Below are 17,565 nucleotides of genomic sequence, written 5' to 3'. Positions count from 1 at the left end.
CTATGTGAACTTAGTTCACATCTCACTTAGATGGCTGTTTGTTTGAATACAAGCCTTTAAGACCCCAGACACTACTCCAATTGATAATTAGGCACCATCTGCTTTCTTCACCACACTTTGATGTAGCACCCTTATCTTCAATGATCTCTTCTTGAAGATGAGTACTGAGCACAGCCATGTTATAAGAACTAACTATTCTTGGATTGGGGCTAGAATCAAGTGTTGGCTCAAAATTACTCTGGTTTACTTTGGCGGTCACATTATTGCAGTGGTTCTCAACCTGTGGGTCGTGACCCCTTTGGGGGTTGAACAACCCTTTCACAGGGGTCACCCAATTCATAACAGCAGCAAGATTACAGTTATGAAGTAGCAACGAAAATAATTTTATGGTTGGGGATCACCACAACATGAGGAACTGTATTAAAGGGTCGTGCCATTAGGAAGGTTGAGAACCCCTGTAGTATTGTTAGGCAGCAGAATAGGTATAGAGGGGGTTGCCCGTCCCCTTGACTGAAGGCCCCAATAGAGAAAGTTGGAAGAGAATCAGTTGAGACTTAGCCACCCACATAGACATTAACTGGACATGTTCCAACTCAGGCAACCACCCCCTCCCAAGCCAGGTGGGTGGTACACCTGGGCAGCTCTAACTAGGCTCACCTGGGCTTGAGTCAGCCAATGAAGTCAACCAATACCATCAACCACACCTCCCCAGCCAGCCGCTTTCAATATACCTTGGCGGCAGGACGGTGGCCCTTTTTTCTGCCTTTTCTCCTTGGACAGTGCTCCTGGGCCTGCACGGCTGTGTCGCAGTATCACTGGCCTTAGATCACCACGTGTGTGTGAATGGTCCCACTAGGTTGCCTATGTTCACTTGTGAGCCCCAGCTTGGCTTATGCAGGGTTTGGCATGCCTCCTCGAAATAGCATTTACTCTCTTGAGACTGTAAAACCTGAAACATTCTCTGTCCTTTATAAAAACCCACTTGGATCACAAACCAGGCTTCGACGTGAATTCTTTCTCTGCAAAGCCAAGGACCGGGGTATTTCCCACCTGAGAAATCTAACTTTTTGATAGAGACAAAAACCAAAACCAACAAGAACAATAACCAAAGAAAGCAGAAATAAACAAAGAGAGAAAGAAAAGGGAAAACACACACACAAAGAAACAAAACAAAACATAGAACAACATAAACAAAAAAGGGAAACAGTTTCGGGGATTGCTTTGATGACATCAATAATGTATCCAATGTCATGGAGTTTAAAATACCATTGATATGAGGAGTTTATACTGGTATAGTCCAAATACAAGTTGCAATCTGTTGCTTCACACAGATTGATTTCTTAATTTATTGAGCTCTGTTTACTTTGAGCATATCTCTACCCTTTTACACATTTTTGACATAAAATTATCTAACTACCACAGTGGCTTTTCTACAAATGCTTGTAATTATGGAATTAAAGAGGAGACTTTAGGATGTATATCTCCATGAAAAGTGGATACCTAATAATCTGGGACTCATCTTATATTCAATTGGAATGTACTAAATTGAAAAATGACTTCCCAGGAAAATTTGCAGAGGTATGTGTTTTTCTTGTATTTATTTATACTTTCTTGGGTGACAGATCTCATATCCCAAAAACTTGTAAATAGGAAAACAAAAAACCTCGTGCAGTACTTCATATGATTTCTATCTTAATAGAATTTTTAAAACACAGCAATCTTTTCCTGCAAATAAAATGTTGTTAATTTCAAGAAGAGACATTGCATTACTGTTTTCTTTTTTAATAGCGCTAGACGCTAGACTTGGTAAACCCTGGGAGTTTTTGAGTGTGTGTGTGTGTGTGTGTGTGTGTGTGTGTGTACGAGCGTGTGTCGTGTTAAGGAGTTGAGGGAATGGGGTGGTTAAATAGAGTCTTTCTGAACATAAACGAAAAAAGAAACTTTGCTGGTTGCTAAGGAGCTTAGGCTCTCCAAGGTTCAGGTGGCAATTTCACTCTGCATCACAGCCTTGGCCTTCCCTTGCATGCAGTGAAAGCCAACTTGATTTAATTTACAGGAAAGTAAACACTGTCACTTCTCTCCAAATTGTCCCTCCAAGTTTTCCACTCTTCTTGAATTTAGTATCACATGCTTTTTAAGGGAAAACACACAGAGAAGAAAATTCCAATGTTTAATGGTCCTAAGAGAAAGCCTTCCTAAGTAAATGACTACAATATATATGCTAATAAAGCTTTTTGCATCCCCTTATCTTCAATTGTATTGAATTCTTTAGAAGAAAGAAACGACAAGTCCTCCTGACATCTTTGCAGCAGTATCTGGAATACTCATTGCTTCTCTAATGATAAGTTTATGGACTGAATGATAATAATAATCACAGGAAAAGTAAAGTGTGCATAAAAATATTGATTAAAATATGACTACTCTTATACTCAAGAACAATGAGGACCACAGATCATTTTTTGCAGAATTAGGAGAAAATGGCTAGTCAGAATAGAATGCCACGACTTCCATTATGAAGTGTTAGAACTGGGTGCCCTCCACCCTCCATCTAGGGACTCAAAAGAGTTCCTTGAGAAGGGGGACAATTACTTTAAAACAAAGATGAGACAGCAAGGTGACAGGAAGCTAGATTACTGTAACAGAATAACCAGAATGGAAATAATCAGAAGGTTCATGTATTATGGAGAATGTAACTAATGTCACTGAACAATTTATGTTGGAATTGTTGCATAACCTAATATGCTGTGAAAATTTTCCCCATAAGCACAATGAAATGTTGTTTTTAAAATTGTAAAGGCAAATTGTTCTTGTTACATTGTTTTATTTGGAAAAAATATGTTAATAAATTGTGCTATTTCTGTTCATCTGTGTTATGGATTAAAGCGTGTGCTTCTAAAATATGTGTTGAAATCTTCCCCCCCGATACCTGTGGATGGAATCCCATTTGGTGATAGCATGTTTTCTATTAGCTAGTACTCAAGTAGACTATGCTTCTAAATCTAATCACATCTCGATTAGAGGTTCAATACTAAAGCATTTGGATTGTGGAAGGCTGTAGTTTACAGTGGGAGCTCTCACTCTATTTGAGTCTGGGTATTCTAAACGTTAACTAGAAGTGTAAAAAAAACTTTGGCATAGTGGGTTAAAATTTGGACTGTGAACCTCAACGTCAACAGTTCAGAACCACTAGCAATTCCACCAGAGATGCCTATAAAATGTTACATTCTCAGAAACCCACAGGGGCAGTTATACTTTTTCCTATGGGGTCTCAGTGAGTCAGGATCAACTCAAGGGCAGTGAGTTTGAGTTCTTTAGGCAGAGTGCATTTGAAAATAGATAATGCCTTTACTGGCCAGCTCACGGGACTCGAGTGAACATGTATTTTATGATGTACAGATGCCAGGGCCACATGTTCATTAGTCTTATCCTGACTATCAAGTAGCTAAGTGGTTGAAGGGCATTACCACCAATCCTATACTTTTTTCTAATCTGCAGTAATCCTGCCTATGACAGTGATGAATTTATCTGCTACAGTCACGATTTTGTGACCATTTCCTTTGATATCTCTGGATGATTATTAGTCAATTGGCTTTGAATCCTTAGGACACAATTATCGCATCATTCTAATAGTCTCTTTTATCTGGATGATTTTTTTCTCCCTGTTTAAGGATTAACCAACAGGTATCTATAAAATATGTTTGCAAGTGAGTTTTTCCCCTAGAACATTTCTGAGTTTAAAAAAAGAGTAGATTAGACAGAGGAGGTCATGCGTGGTAAAATACATCCAATACAAACTAACTCACCACCATAAAGTTGATGCCAACTCAGAAGGACCCTATAGGACAGGATAGAACTGCCCTGGTGGGGTTCTGAGGTTATAACTTTATGGGAGTTGAAAGCGTCATCTTTCTCTGACGAGGGGTATGGTGATTTTGAACTGCTGACCTAATGGCTAGCAGCCCAATACATAACCAGTATGCCACCAGGGCTCTTTTGATAAAATAGAGGGCCAGCTAAAAAGAGGAAGGCCCTCAACAAGATGGAATGACACAATGAGTACAATAACAGGTTTAAACATAATAAAATTTGGGAGAATGACACATGACCAGGCAGTGCTTTGTTCTGTTACACATAGGGTCCCTATGAGCCAGAAATAACTCTAATAGTAACAACGGTGTAAAAATAAATGCGTGTGCGTGTGCGTGCATGTGCATTTCCATTTCCCCATCTAAGAAACATATATATCATAGCTTGGACAAAACCTAGATAGTTAGTTACAAAGCATTAAATGCTGCATTTTCTTTATATTAAATTAATTATATGAAATTTGTGACCCAGATGAATTTTCTAAGTTGGATTACTCTTTAATTGCCTTCAAGTGCTTTTAGGTCATATCCTTTTCTAGACTGAAATCTCACTAAAAATTTCAATTTATTGAAAATGCAATACATGGTCATGGTCAGCACTCAGTAATTAATTTCTAAACAATACACACATTAAGATGAATTCTCTCCATTTTTGGAACATAGAGGAGTGCACTTTCAACTATAATTTTACTGTCATAGAGTCAAACATGATGGAACTATCCTACAATCTTTTCTTTTTTATATGATGAATAATGGAGGCCTTTGAGGGAAAGAAAAGTCTATATTCTTCTGCATGACCCCACTTTTAAAGGAGCATTGCCTCAGGGAGAATGGTGTTTGCTCAGAGCGCAGAGATGACAGGCACCGCTCAAAGAGTATAAAATAGCCCAGTTCAATAGTGGATGAGCCTTGCTTTCAGACACAGAGAACCTCCCAGAGTCCTGAGGGTGAGCAACCATGTGGAGTGAAAAAAAGTACGCAGTGGTATCCAGCAACCCACTAAGCTTGTACTGGCTGCAGGCCCATGGATTCATTAGGTTCAAGAGCTGGGCTGCCTTCAAGAAAAACACTTGTCAGGGAAATGATGACAAGAAGTATAATCACTCTCCTCTCGCCACACATATTTATCAGACAGGAAATCAAATTTTAGTAAGAACATGACAATTATAAGGGATATGGTTTATTAAACATATAATTAATCATCGGAAATTTTCACAGAAAACAACCAAGCGTATGTCAGGACAATTTCATTAAGATTAACACAATGTATCTTTCTAGGAATTTGGAAACAACAACTGTGTTTTAGGTCAGGAAATGTATTGTCTATCTGGATGAACTTTAAGTTGTCTGTGCTCTGGAAGCACATGCCTTTCTTCCTCTCAGGAGTTAAAGATCCTTTGACGTTCTTTTCAGAGACAATGGACCTTCGGCCCTGAATCTACACATGAGTCGGGTGTTCTCTCTCCTGAGTGCTCAGCCATTTTACTCTTAGATGTTAATTTGTTCCACTATAAATCACTTTCAGGTTGATACGTTAAGTAGAAAAAATAATAGTCCTATGAAATGTCTATCAAGACTCTAGTACCAAATGTATTTAACCTTCAAGTAGTTAAACACTATTACCTGTTCATCATTGAGGTGGAGAAACCAAGTGTCTAGAGCAGGAGTACTGATGTTATCCCAGCAACTGGGTTTGATGGCCTCAATTGTCTATATCAAGAAGGGCCTACATGCTTGATAAATGGTACTGTGTTAAACAAATCAGGAAACTTCATTCAATCTTGAAAATAATTTTACATGATATAACAGAAATGAAAGAACGGTGTATAAAATGAGTGCGCTACTGGCAAAACAGGAAATTTTTATGATATTTATATTTTTAAAATTCGATCTCTGTGGCAAAATTGTTTATTTGAAATTTAGCCTACGAGTTTTGTCAAATGAAAAACTATAAATTTTCCTTATTTATCAATACAAATATTTCTCTAATAGAGTTTCTTCTTTTAGAAACCGTCTAAATTTTGTGAATGGTATTTTCTAAACGGGTGTTTAAAAAACCCATAGCTGTGTAGATTTTATGTTACCAGAGAGTTAGAAAGACCATGGGGTCCATGTCATGAAAACTGAAGAAATTAACTAGAATTTAAACCTGATGAATTCCACTATTAGCTTGGTGACAGAATCAGGAGGAATATTTGAGATTGGGTGTATTCATTGAGCTTTTACTATGTTGTTATTTTATGTACCTAGCATATATTAACTTCTATAAATGACAGCAACCATCTGAGGCAGTTATTGTCATCATCACATGGTACAAATGAGAAGCACAGAGAGGATAAGTGATTGGCAGAAGGTTACACTATTAAATGGCAGAGCCAGGTAGTTTGACTCAAAATCTTACAATCTTAAAAATTACACTTTTCTGATGGCTTTAAAGTGAGCCAGAGACATATGTAAGCCATAAATGTAAGAATGGATTGGGAGCACACACTTAATCATCGCTCTAATCTAAGAACAATTAGTTCTAATAACATGGCCCTGCTCAATACTTGCCCTCATGAGGAGATGGCTGAAGATGTGGGTGCTATAGCAAAATGTGGTAAAGAAACCAGGTGGGGCCTGCCATCAGAGATCTGAGATATTAAAATTTTACCTTCAAACAAGGAACCATCCAAGTGACTATCAACTGAGTCCACATGGAAGAAACACACCAGCCCATGTCATCCAAGGGTTGTAAAGAATAAAATCCAAATCCAGAGGAGGAAAAAGTATCAGAGCTTAAGTTATGAACACCTGGTTTGCATAAGGCTCTATATGATAGTGGTAGCCCAAAATCCATTTTCAGGGTCCCCACTTGGTTTAAGCCGCCATTGAATCTCCTCTGATCATAGACCAGGGACATAAATAGCCTTGATAGCAGGTAGATAACATTGTAAAGTCAATTGTGGCAGATGTAGTTAGGTTAAAATATTACACCTATCATCTGATCTCCCTTTTGACCCATTTTAAAGGATTTTTTTAATTTTTAATAATTTCTGCTTTCTATTTAATTGAAGTTTTTATCTGTTTTATTTCATCATTGTTATTTTTGTTTCCCGTTTCTGTTTTGAATGGTTTTCTGTACATTGGATCCAGGATAGGCAATTCTATACAGATAAGTGACTGAATTGATAATTACCTAGGGGCATGACAACTTTGTGGTTATGCATTGGGCTACTAACGGCAAGATCTGCCATTCTGCTACAAAAGAGAAAGATTTGGCTTTCTACTCCTGTAAAGAGTTACACTCTAGGGAACTCACAGGGGTAGTTTTACTCTGTCCTATAAGGTCACTATTTGTTGGCATAAACTGGATGGCAGTGAGTTTGGTTTTAGGTTTAGGAGAATGACAGGGGAAGTTGAGGAAAATGGGGAGCTAAAAGCAATAAATACAAGAAAGAAAAATATTCTGATGGCACAGCCCTTCTTAATAAGATGGAACAATTAAAATGTGTGATATAGTTGAAAATTCACTATCATGTGATTATAAAATAATGGTTTAAATTTCTAAAAAATGTTTTGAGGAAGAGGGAAAAAAATCACAGTATTATATAAGCTCACTTTATTTCATCTATTTATTGGAAAGTTTACAGAATTATTTTTTATCCAGTCTTATTTACTTTATATGTAATAGAACTCACAGATTTTAAATGTGTGACTAGATACATTTTGACAAACATAGATTGTTGTGTAACTACTGTGATGATGAAGATATTAAAAATTTGCATTGTATGCCACAAAATTATTTTGTGCCCCACTGCAGTCAGTTCTGTTGAGCCAAGCTACTTGGATCCACAGATTTGCTATTTTTCAAGAGAGTATGATTTCCCTAGAATTTCATATAAATTAAATCAACAAGTGTATTATTATTTGTGTCTATCTTCTTTCAATTTGCATAATTAATTTAAAATTTATGCATACTGTTGCACACATCAGTGGTTCTTTTCTTTTCATTGCTTATTTAAATTCTAAAAGTGGTTTAGTCCCCGGATCTTCATAAAACATATAATGATAGAGGACCAAGTCCTGCTTCCTTCAAACTAGAAGTCCCTGCAATTCTGTGTCATGTACAGGGCTTTATTCCTCACTTGGTCTCAATGGTATTATAAGTTTCTGTATTAAGTATTGACAGGAGGTCCTTTATGACCAGGATTACCTCACACATAGCAGGAATTTCATCTTCTACAGAGGGCAGTCCTCTCTGGCACCCTTCTTCTTCAAAGAGCAGTCTATTCCTGGTCATGAAAATTCCATAAGGAACAACTCCTGTTCTTTTTTTCTTAGAGTTAATAGACTGAGAAACGGTTAGAATAGAGCTGCATGGGCATGACTCATTGACTGCACCATCTTTCTTTTCTTCTCCCTGATCCTCCACATCCCAATCCCCACTGACCTCAAAGTCAGTTCTGATTTAGAGTGAGTTCATATAGGTTGACAGGACTGTGAATCTTTCTCCTTAAGAGTGGCTAGTTGTTTCACATGTAGATAGACCAAATAAAGTTAATGTTCTCATTTTCATGCATATGGGAAAATATAGAGGAAAGGGTAAAGAAAACTATGATTTCCCTTTGTGTATCATTTCTTCAGCGTTGTCTATATTTCTTCATGGGTGCCTCACTTCACTCTCCGGGAAGTCCATCTTACAGTAATAGCAATATAATGTCTCCTCAAAGTAATAACCCATAACCTCTCAATCAATGACTGATAGGTCCATGTGATGCTGAACTTTCATGTCAACTTGACTGGGTCAGCATTCTCAGTGGTTTGACAGTTGAAGCCTAGCAATCCCCTACGATGTGATGTAACCTAATGTAACCTAATGTAATCCACTTCATAACGGACTCTGCTGTGATCAGCCAAGCAGTTGTCAGAAGATTAGGGTGGAATGCAGCCCACTAACTCAAGTCACAACACTAACGCAATTGAAAGAACATTTTCTGGGAATATGGCCTACTTCCTAGTAAGTTGACTATGTGAAAGCGTGCTTACTTTTTGCTGGGTCAGGACACTGTATATCGCTTATTGACGTTTTGCTCTTTGCACTTGAGCCAAAGACTGCCATATTGCCTGCCCACCATAGGAGCCATCAATGGCCTGACACTTACCTGCCAACCTTAGGTTCATTCCGCTCTCTAGTCACAGCTTAAATGGCTAAGCTTCCATTAATTTGCCTCCGCAGCCTGGTATCAGCAGTGGTGTTCTGCAGCATTTCATTCTGTTACATGAGTCACTATGAGTCCAAGGTGACCAGATGGCAGGTGATAATGGGACTAAGACAAGTATTATGAGTGCTTGTCTGCAAGCCAACTACAGTTCACAGAGACATATTTAAACAAGTTTTTTTTTGGAATAAACCCATGTGTGGAATAACTGGAATCCAAGTAGCAAAGTTTTACTTACCGATATATATGGGTTATCTTGAGTTGGAACCAACTTAATAACACCTAACAACATAAAAATCCACTGTATGTCTGTCAGTTTTTCATATTGTCACAACTTGTGTGTTGCTGTGATGCTGTAAGTTATGTCACTGGTATTTCAAATGCTAGAAGGGTCCCCTAACATGAACAGGTTTCAGTGGTGCTTCCAGACTAAGAACAGACTACAAAAAAAGGAATCAGCTGCCCAATTAGAAGAAAGCAGCCACTGAAAATCTTATGAACAGCACTGAAACATTAGCAGATCCTTAAGATCTAATGAATGGAAACACAACATCGTCAGGGTTGTGCCAAAGAGTGAGTGACTCGGAAGTCCTTTGAAATGTGGCTGAAAAAGAGCTGGTTTCTCAAAGTAGAGTAGACCATGGTGACATGATTGAAGTAAACCATGTGGAAACAAAGCCTTCAGGATTTTCATTTGCTGATGGGCCAGGAAACAAAATGAGAAGAAATAAATTGAAAGTTGTCAAAAGTGAAAGGAAGGTATCAAGATCAGTGTCCTACGTGTTAGTGAGCTAAAATGGACTGGTATTGGCCATTGTGAATCAGAAAAGTAAATGGTTTGCTAGCTGGGAATGACACAATCAAGAGGAATGGTATGACATACATTGTCCAAAAGAACATGTCAAGATCTATCTTGAAGTACAATGTGAAAGGATTATATCTAGATAGATATAATCTGCCTTAAGGAAATCTAATCAATACAACTATTATTGAAATCCATGCACCAGCCACCAAAGCTAGTGATAATGAAATTGAAGCATTCTAACATCTTCAGTCTTAAATTGATAAAACATGCAATCAAGATGATTGATAGTTATCAGTAATCGGAATGCAAAAGTTGAACACAAAGAGGAAGGAACAGTAGTTGGAAAATGTGGTCTTGGTGAGAGAACTGAAGCTGGAGATCGCATGATAGACGTTTGCAAGCCCAATGATTTGTTCGTAACAAATATTTTTTTCAGGAAAGTTACTTTGAGGACTAAGGTGAGCCAAGTCATGGTATTTTCAATCATATCATATTCATGTGAAAGTTGGACAATAAATAAGGAGGACCAAAGAAAAAATAATGTGTTTGAATTGTCGTGCTGGTGAAGAATATTGAAAGTTTCACGAACTTCTAAAAGAACAAACAAAGCTGTCTCAAGAGAAGTCTTGGAAGAGTATAGCCAGAATGGCTATACTTAGAGGCAAGGAAAATGGGACTTAGTCTCAAATGCATTGGACATATTGTCAGAAGAGATGAATTCCTGGAGAAGGACATCATGCTTGTTAAAGAAGAAGAACAGTGTGAAAGAGGAAGGTCTTCAATGAGATGCAATGACGCAATGGCTACAAAATGGCTCAAGCACAGGAACACTTGAGGATGGCACAGGATCAGGCAGTGTCTTATTCTATTGTGGATATGGTTGTAATTGGTCGCAACTAACTTCAGGACACCTAACAATGATATAACTGTGATTAAAGCGATGTCAGACAGTTCTTCAGAAAAGAACTGATGGATGACGGATATCATAAGTTGTACATTTGTCAATTGGCACAGAAAACACAACTAATATGGGCAATGATCTCTCTAAACCAGTTGACCCTAGTTCTGTTATTAAAATTGCCATACATTAAAACAGAAAAAGTGCCCTACATTTAAAAACAAACCCTGGCTAAATATTTCCTTTGTCACTCCTTTTGAATTGGGATTTAATTTGCATTTTACATACTCATGATATTTACAAAGTAAATTGACAGTTTAATGCATCAGCTGTGAGAAAGGATTTCCTACATAAACTTTGAAGAATCTATTAATTATTACCCTAAAAGACTCTCTTCCCTTGGATAGAGACTTCCCTACCATGTACACATGCCCCCTCGCCCCCAAAGTCATCAGTATCCCCAAATGCTCGGTGTATTTTGATCCAGGTTTGGCAAAAAAAAATAGTTAATTCTAGTCTAATGCCTGAAACCCGACAGTTTTGTATTTGCTGGTAGGTGAGCTCAATGAAAAGTCAAGGGAGTTGCTCAAAACTGCACAGAAAATCTGTTTTAATCCATTCATCTAGATCTGAGTCTATTATAATTTGAAAAAATCCTGACAATTATTTTTGTCTTCTCTAAGGGACAATACTTATTTGCAAACATGAATAATTTCACATGGCCTGGGGCATGGTTTTCAAAGAATTCACATAAATCCTGAGTGTTCATAACTTGAAGTTGAATGAATGTTTAGTTCTAGTGTCTTTTTTGTGATTTTGGCATATATTAATCGTCACATATAAAACAAGTTATGGACAAAACAAAACAAATTGATTTATATGAGGCATATGCATCTCTTTCAATTGATCATGTCATTCTGAAGACTGACTGTACAAGTATAACGTCAAGGTATGCATTAATAAATAAAAATATCCGAAAAGGCCCTGCTTTAAAATAAAATCTTCCTAAAATTGGAAAAAAATCAGAAATTATCCAGCTTGTGTCTAAAATGTTGGAAACAATTGTGTTTGTTTGTTTGTTTTTTAATCATTTTATTAGGGCCTCATACAACTCTTATCACAATCCATACATAAATCAATTGTGTAAAGCACATTTGTACATTCATTGCCCTCATTATTCTCAAAACATTTGCTCTCCACCTAAGCCCCTGGCATCAGTTCCTCATTTTCCCCTTCCCCCAACTCTCCCTCCCTCATGAACCCTTGATAATTTATAAATTATTATTTTGTCACATCTTTCCCTGTTCGACATCTCCTTTCACCCACTTCTCTGTTGTCCATCCGCCAGGGAGGAGGTCACATGTAGACCCATGTAATTGGTTCCCCCTTTTCAACCCACCCTCCTAGTATAGCCACTCACACCACTGGTCCTGAAGGGACCATCTGCCATGGATTCCCTGCGTTTCCAGTTGCTATCTGTACCAGTGTACATCCTCTGGTCTAGCCATATTTGTAAGGTATAATTGGGATCATGATGGTGGAATAGGAGGAAGCATTTTGGAACTAGAGGAAAGTTGTATGTTTCGTCATTGCTACATCACATCCTGACTGGCTTGTCTCCTCCCCGAGACCCTTCTGTCAGGGGATGTCCAGTGGCCTACAAATGGGCTTTGGGTCTCCACTGCCCATTCCCTCCCTCATTCACTATGATATAATTTTTTGTTCTTATGATGTCTGATACCTGATCCCTTTGACACTTCGTGATCACACAGGCTGGCGTGCTTCTTCCATGTGGGGGTTTGTTGCTTCTGAACTAGATGGCCGCTTGTTTACCTTCAAACCTTTAAGACCCCAGATGCTATATCTTTTGATAGCCAGGCACCATCAGCATTCTTAACCACATTTTCTTATGCACCCATTTGTCTTCAGTGATTGTATCAGGGAGGTGAGCATCATAGAATGCCAATTTAATAGAAGAAAGTATTCTTGCACTGAGAGAGTACTTGAGTGGAGGCCCAGTGTCCTTCTGCTACCTTAATACTACACCTGTAAATGCAAGCACATAGATATTTTTCTCCATCTTCATATATAAATATATTTTCATATGGACATGCCTTTATTTATACCTTGATATATGCCCTTTGCCTCCTAGCTCTTTCCTCTATTTCCTTTTACTTTCCTCTTCTCCCACTATCAAGCTCAGTCTTCATTTGGGTTTCAGGAATTCCTCTTGGTTACATTACCCTTTATTAACCCCTACCAGAAACAATTTTTTAGAACATTTTGACTGTCTCAGGGTTGGTTTGGAGGATTCCCAAAATATGGAATGTTTCATGAATTTGCATGTCATCCTAGCACAGGGGCCATGCTAATCTTCTCTGTATCATTCCAATTTTAGTATATGTGTTGCCAAAGTGAGCACTAGAAATAATGTAAAAGAAAGACTGACACCAACTACTATAGAAGTATCTATTTATCTTGAGTTTCACCTTTTTACTTGAAAATGAGCCAATATCCTGCCTGCTCTTTATAATAGGAGGAAAATTTAAAGCATGCTGTTGCTGACATAGTAGCAAAGAAAAGAAGGCAAATATGTTAGGCTGGATTCTCTAGAGAAGCAAAACCAGGGAGAAATGATATATGTGTGTGTGTGTGTGTGTATGTATATGGAGAAAGACTGAGAGATTTATATCACGAAAATGAAATGGATCACACAGTTGTAGAAGTGGGAACAAGTCAGATGGCTCTTAGGGTCAGCAGGCAATATAGCATCAATCTGAGACATAAGGGAGTTGCATTTAACTCTAATATTTTTATAACTGATTGGCTGTTCACAGCAGATCCCATTATGAAGTTGATTACACTGTGTTAGGTCATATCATGGGGCATTCCTAGGCCTTAATTGTCAAACCACTGAGAATCTTGGCCTAGCCAAGTTGACATAAAACCTAAGTATCACAGCAAGGAAATATTTGCTTGACCTTGCATTCAGCTAAAAAGTAAAAGTAGTTTCCATAAATATTTTTCTAGGTCTTAATTGTTTTCAATGATACATAAGAGTTTTAAGAATTAAAAATTCCCGCAGAGAGAAAGTGGTGTTTTTGCATATGAATTCTGTATAATTAATAAAGAATGTGACAGTGTCATGAATATGTAAATTTCCAGGGAGGCAGAGGGCAAATAGTTATGAATTCTAACTCTTGAAGTAGAAATCAGAAATAAGTTTGGATACTTCTTTGTAAGCTACTGTCTTAAGGATACTTATACTGATTTCAAACTGTGAATTTCCTCCCAACACTGAAACTGTTCCAATTCTTATCAAGGGGGATTTCTATTGCTGACAGTGAGAGGAGCAGACTTAGTCATTTGGAGGGCTCGGCTTCAAATACTTTCTAACAAACCAGGAAAAGCTCCAACTGAGTCAAGCCTAGGCCTGATGAATCCAGTAACAAAGCACAATGGCTCACATGATGGCATGATGGTTATTTGACACAGGCGTCTCAGAGTCCATAGTCTTGATCAAGGAAGTATCTCCATATGACACACCCCACATACATCTTCAAAGTAAAAAAAAAGTGATGACAGAAAGTCCATAAAACTACTGGGCATTGACGTTAACACATTGTAAAATTCTTCCTTTTTCTGTGCTTCCCTTATTTTGTTCAGTGTAAGATGATACATTTGTAGAAATAAGGAACATGAGCGCTTGAAGCTTTGAGAGCAATTTTGTGAGGCCCTGTGAAATAACATATATGATTGAAGGTTTGTGGTCTTTACATGTATGCCTCTATGAGTAACTGTCAGATGTCCCATCCCATTTTCTGGCCAACCAAAGTATCCCAGTAGAGGGAAGTTCATATGTGCACATTCCTGAACGACTGATACAGCCACCTGCTGGAAGACTACATTCAAAGTACCTCTTACATTCCTGACAATCCTTTAGTAAAGGCCCAGGGAGGTTTGGTTCTATCCTCTTTTCCAGGATTCTTGAATAGCACCAACCTGGGAAGAAGGATAGAGTGTCTCATTCCTGGGAAGAAGTATAATAATTATAATATCTAATTTGGGGCCAAAGTTTGCCAGATTAGTGAGTAATATACTGTGAAGGATTGGGGTCCTCAGCTGTGACAGATTCACCAGGGCTGTCCCATGCCAATCCCATAGAACTTGGACAGATGCAAACACAAAGGCCATGCTGCCAGTTGGGCTGTGAGCGGTAAAGATGTTTATCTCAGACTCAGGAATATTGTCGTTTCTGCCAGCATCTATGAAATGCGGCAGGTTAACTTGGAAACTTGCAAGTATGATAAAATCTCAGGCCTTTCATAGTTCTCAACACCACATGGTTCCAACTCAAATCTTGAAACTGTTCTATAGCTGTGATTTATTTGAAATATTTTAAGCCTATACAGCATCAATAAATATAACACAGTGTATATTTTTCAATATTTCAGACTGAGATAGGTATATTGATTTGGGAATCTGACTGCTAAGACAATCTTCCGGTTTCTTGGTGGAATTCTTACTCTCATCATTATCTTTTCCAGTGTCTGTGGTGCTACAATGCAGCTTCATCAAAGTTTATGTTTAAACTAAGGCACGCCATGTTTAAAAATTCTCCATACTCTGAAACTCCAAAACGCTAGTCATAAATGTTTGGGATAATTACATCTTATGATTTAATGTCATTACCTATCAGCACTGTCCACTTTTATTATTATATGTGTGCATGAACCCAACAAACTCATGCTCCTATACCATTTATATGAATAATTATAAGTGTATTATTTTAAATAGATTGTTATAACTAAGAGGGCTCAGTGACATAGTGGGTTACTTGTAGACTGCTAACTGTAAATTTGTTACTTCAATTCCACCAGCCAGATGAGGTTTCTTGCTCCTGCAAAGATTTACAGCTTCATAAACCTACAGAAACTGATCTATTCTGTCCTATTGGGACACTATGAGTCAGGATGGACTTGATGATGGTGCATGTGGGTTATAGTGTGGCTATATAGACTGTTTTCCTAGTAGTTTTGTTCGTGTGTGTGTGTGTGTGTGTGTGTGTGTGTGTGTGTGTGAGAGAGAGAGAGAGAGAGAGAGAGAGAGAGAGAGAGAGAGAGAGAGAGAGAGAGAGAGAGAGAGAATTTAAACTACTAAGGTACATCTCATCTTAAACCTTTTAACAGAGAGCTCGCTCCAAAATGGGATTATAACCACAGGTATTGAGCCAGAATTTATAATAATCACAAAAATGATTATGGTTAAGGGTTATATTTGAATAATACATCTCAGTAGCATAAAGGAATATATTTTGAGAAGTGGCTATAAATGTGTATATATGGTATAATATTTCCCTATATTTATCTTATATATGCATATTAGATTCTGATATTTTTTCCTGGGTTTATTTTTATTTTTTTCTAAAACCATTTTGTTGGGAACTATTACAGATATACCATTCTACAGTTTAATCACATCAAGCAAGCAGTAAGCAGTATTATATAATTGCTACTATATTCAGTTTCAAAACATTTCCTTCCTTCTTGAACCCCTTAATATCAAGTACTTTTTACTCCCTCTCACATACTGTACCTCCCACCACACACAACCCCAGTAGACTCATCAATTCTTGGATTCACATACCAAAAAATAGAAAAACATATAACAAAAATTCAAGAGGGCTACCCACAATAACAAAATACATTACAGGTAAACATGTATACATACACACACACACACAAAACAGAAAATATTGAAAACCAGATCAGATCCAAAGTATATCAGAGGGGGGATGATAGGGTTTTAACCAATATTTAGGAACATCCTCGCATTTCCAATTTTTTTCTAATAAGTGCTGTAAGGCATAAAGGAATATATAGAAAGATATATTTCCTTACAAAATACTATATTTTTTTCTCTTATTGATGAAAATATACAAAAACATAAAGGTTGTATTGGAAATGTAATACTTTTCTAAATAGTTTCTTGAAGTTACTTTCTAGATTAATGAAAACGAATTATAGGTAAAGGGATATAAGATCAATCTACAGGTTTTTCTTCAATGCTTTCTATGATATTAACCTTCTGTGATACTCCAAATTTCTCTGTTTGGGTTGTTCTGTGACTCTTCCACTCATGTGTCCTCTAAACATATGTCCCTCTCATTACTGCTCAAAATATATTATCTTTTCCAATAATTCTTAATATCCTGGTACACTGAAAATCAAAGTGTTTGTCTTGAGTCTACTAAATAGGCCACACCAATGGCTCCAAGCTGTTTCTTCTATTGTTCAAGTGTAGTAGCTAGGTGTGATACTTTCAAAGGCAACATTCATTCCTACTTCTTTTTTTTAAAACATTTTATTAGGGGCTCATACAACACTATCACAATCCATACATATATATACATCAATTGTATAAAGCACATCCGTACATTCTTTGCCCTAATCATTTTCAAAGCATTTGCTCTCCACTTAAGTCCTTTGCATCAGGTCCTCTTTTTTTCCTCCTCCCTCCCCGCTTCCCCCTCCCTCATGAGCCCTTGATAATTTATAGATTGTTATTTTGTCATATCTTGCCCTATCTGGAGCCTCCCTTGATCCCCTTCTCTGCCGTTCATCTCCCAGGGAGGAGGTCACATGTGGATCCTTGTAATCAGTTCCCCGTTTCCAACCCACTCACCCTCCACTCTCCCAGCATCACCCCTCACACCCCTGGTCCTGAAGGTATCATCCACCCTGGATTCCCTGTGCCTCCAACTCCCATATGCACCAGTGTACAACCTCTGCCCTA

The 17,565-nt window shown here is 37.7% G+C and overlaps 1 non-coding gene across 1 annotated transcript; it reads right to left on the bottom strand.

The window, feature by feature from the left end:
* Nucleotides 1-13,085: 13,085 nt before the first annotated feature.
* LOC142435209 (U6 spliceosomal RNA) lies at nucleotides 13,086-13,192 on the bottom strand. The gene has a single exon (XR_012781313.1). It is a non-coding gene; the product is annotated as a U6 spliceosomal RNA (small nuclear RNA).
* Between the last annotated feature and the right edge of the window lie 4,373 nt (nucleotides 13,193-17,565).

This window comes from Tenrec ecaudatus, chromosome X (genome assembly GCF_050624435.1).
Source record: "Tenrec ecaudatus isolate mTenEca1 chromosome X, mTenEca1.hap1, whole genome shotgun sequence".
NCBI lineage: Eukaryota > Metazoa > Chordata > Mammalia > Afrosoricida > Tenrecidae > Tenrec > Tenrec ecaudatus.
The sequence above is the reverse complement of the archived record's forward strand: the minus strand, read 5'-3'. Positions and strand labels throughout refer to the sequence as shown.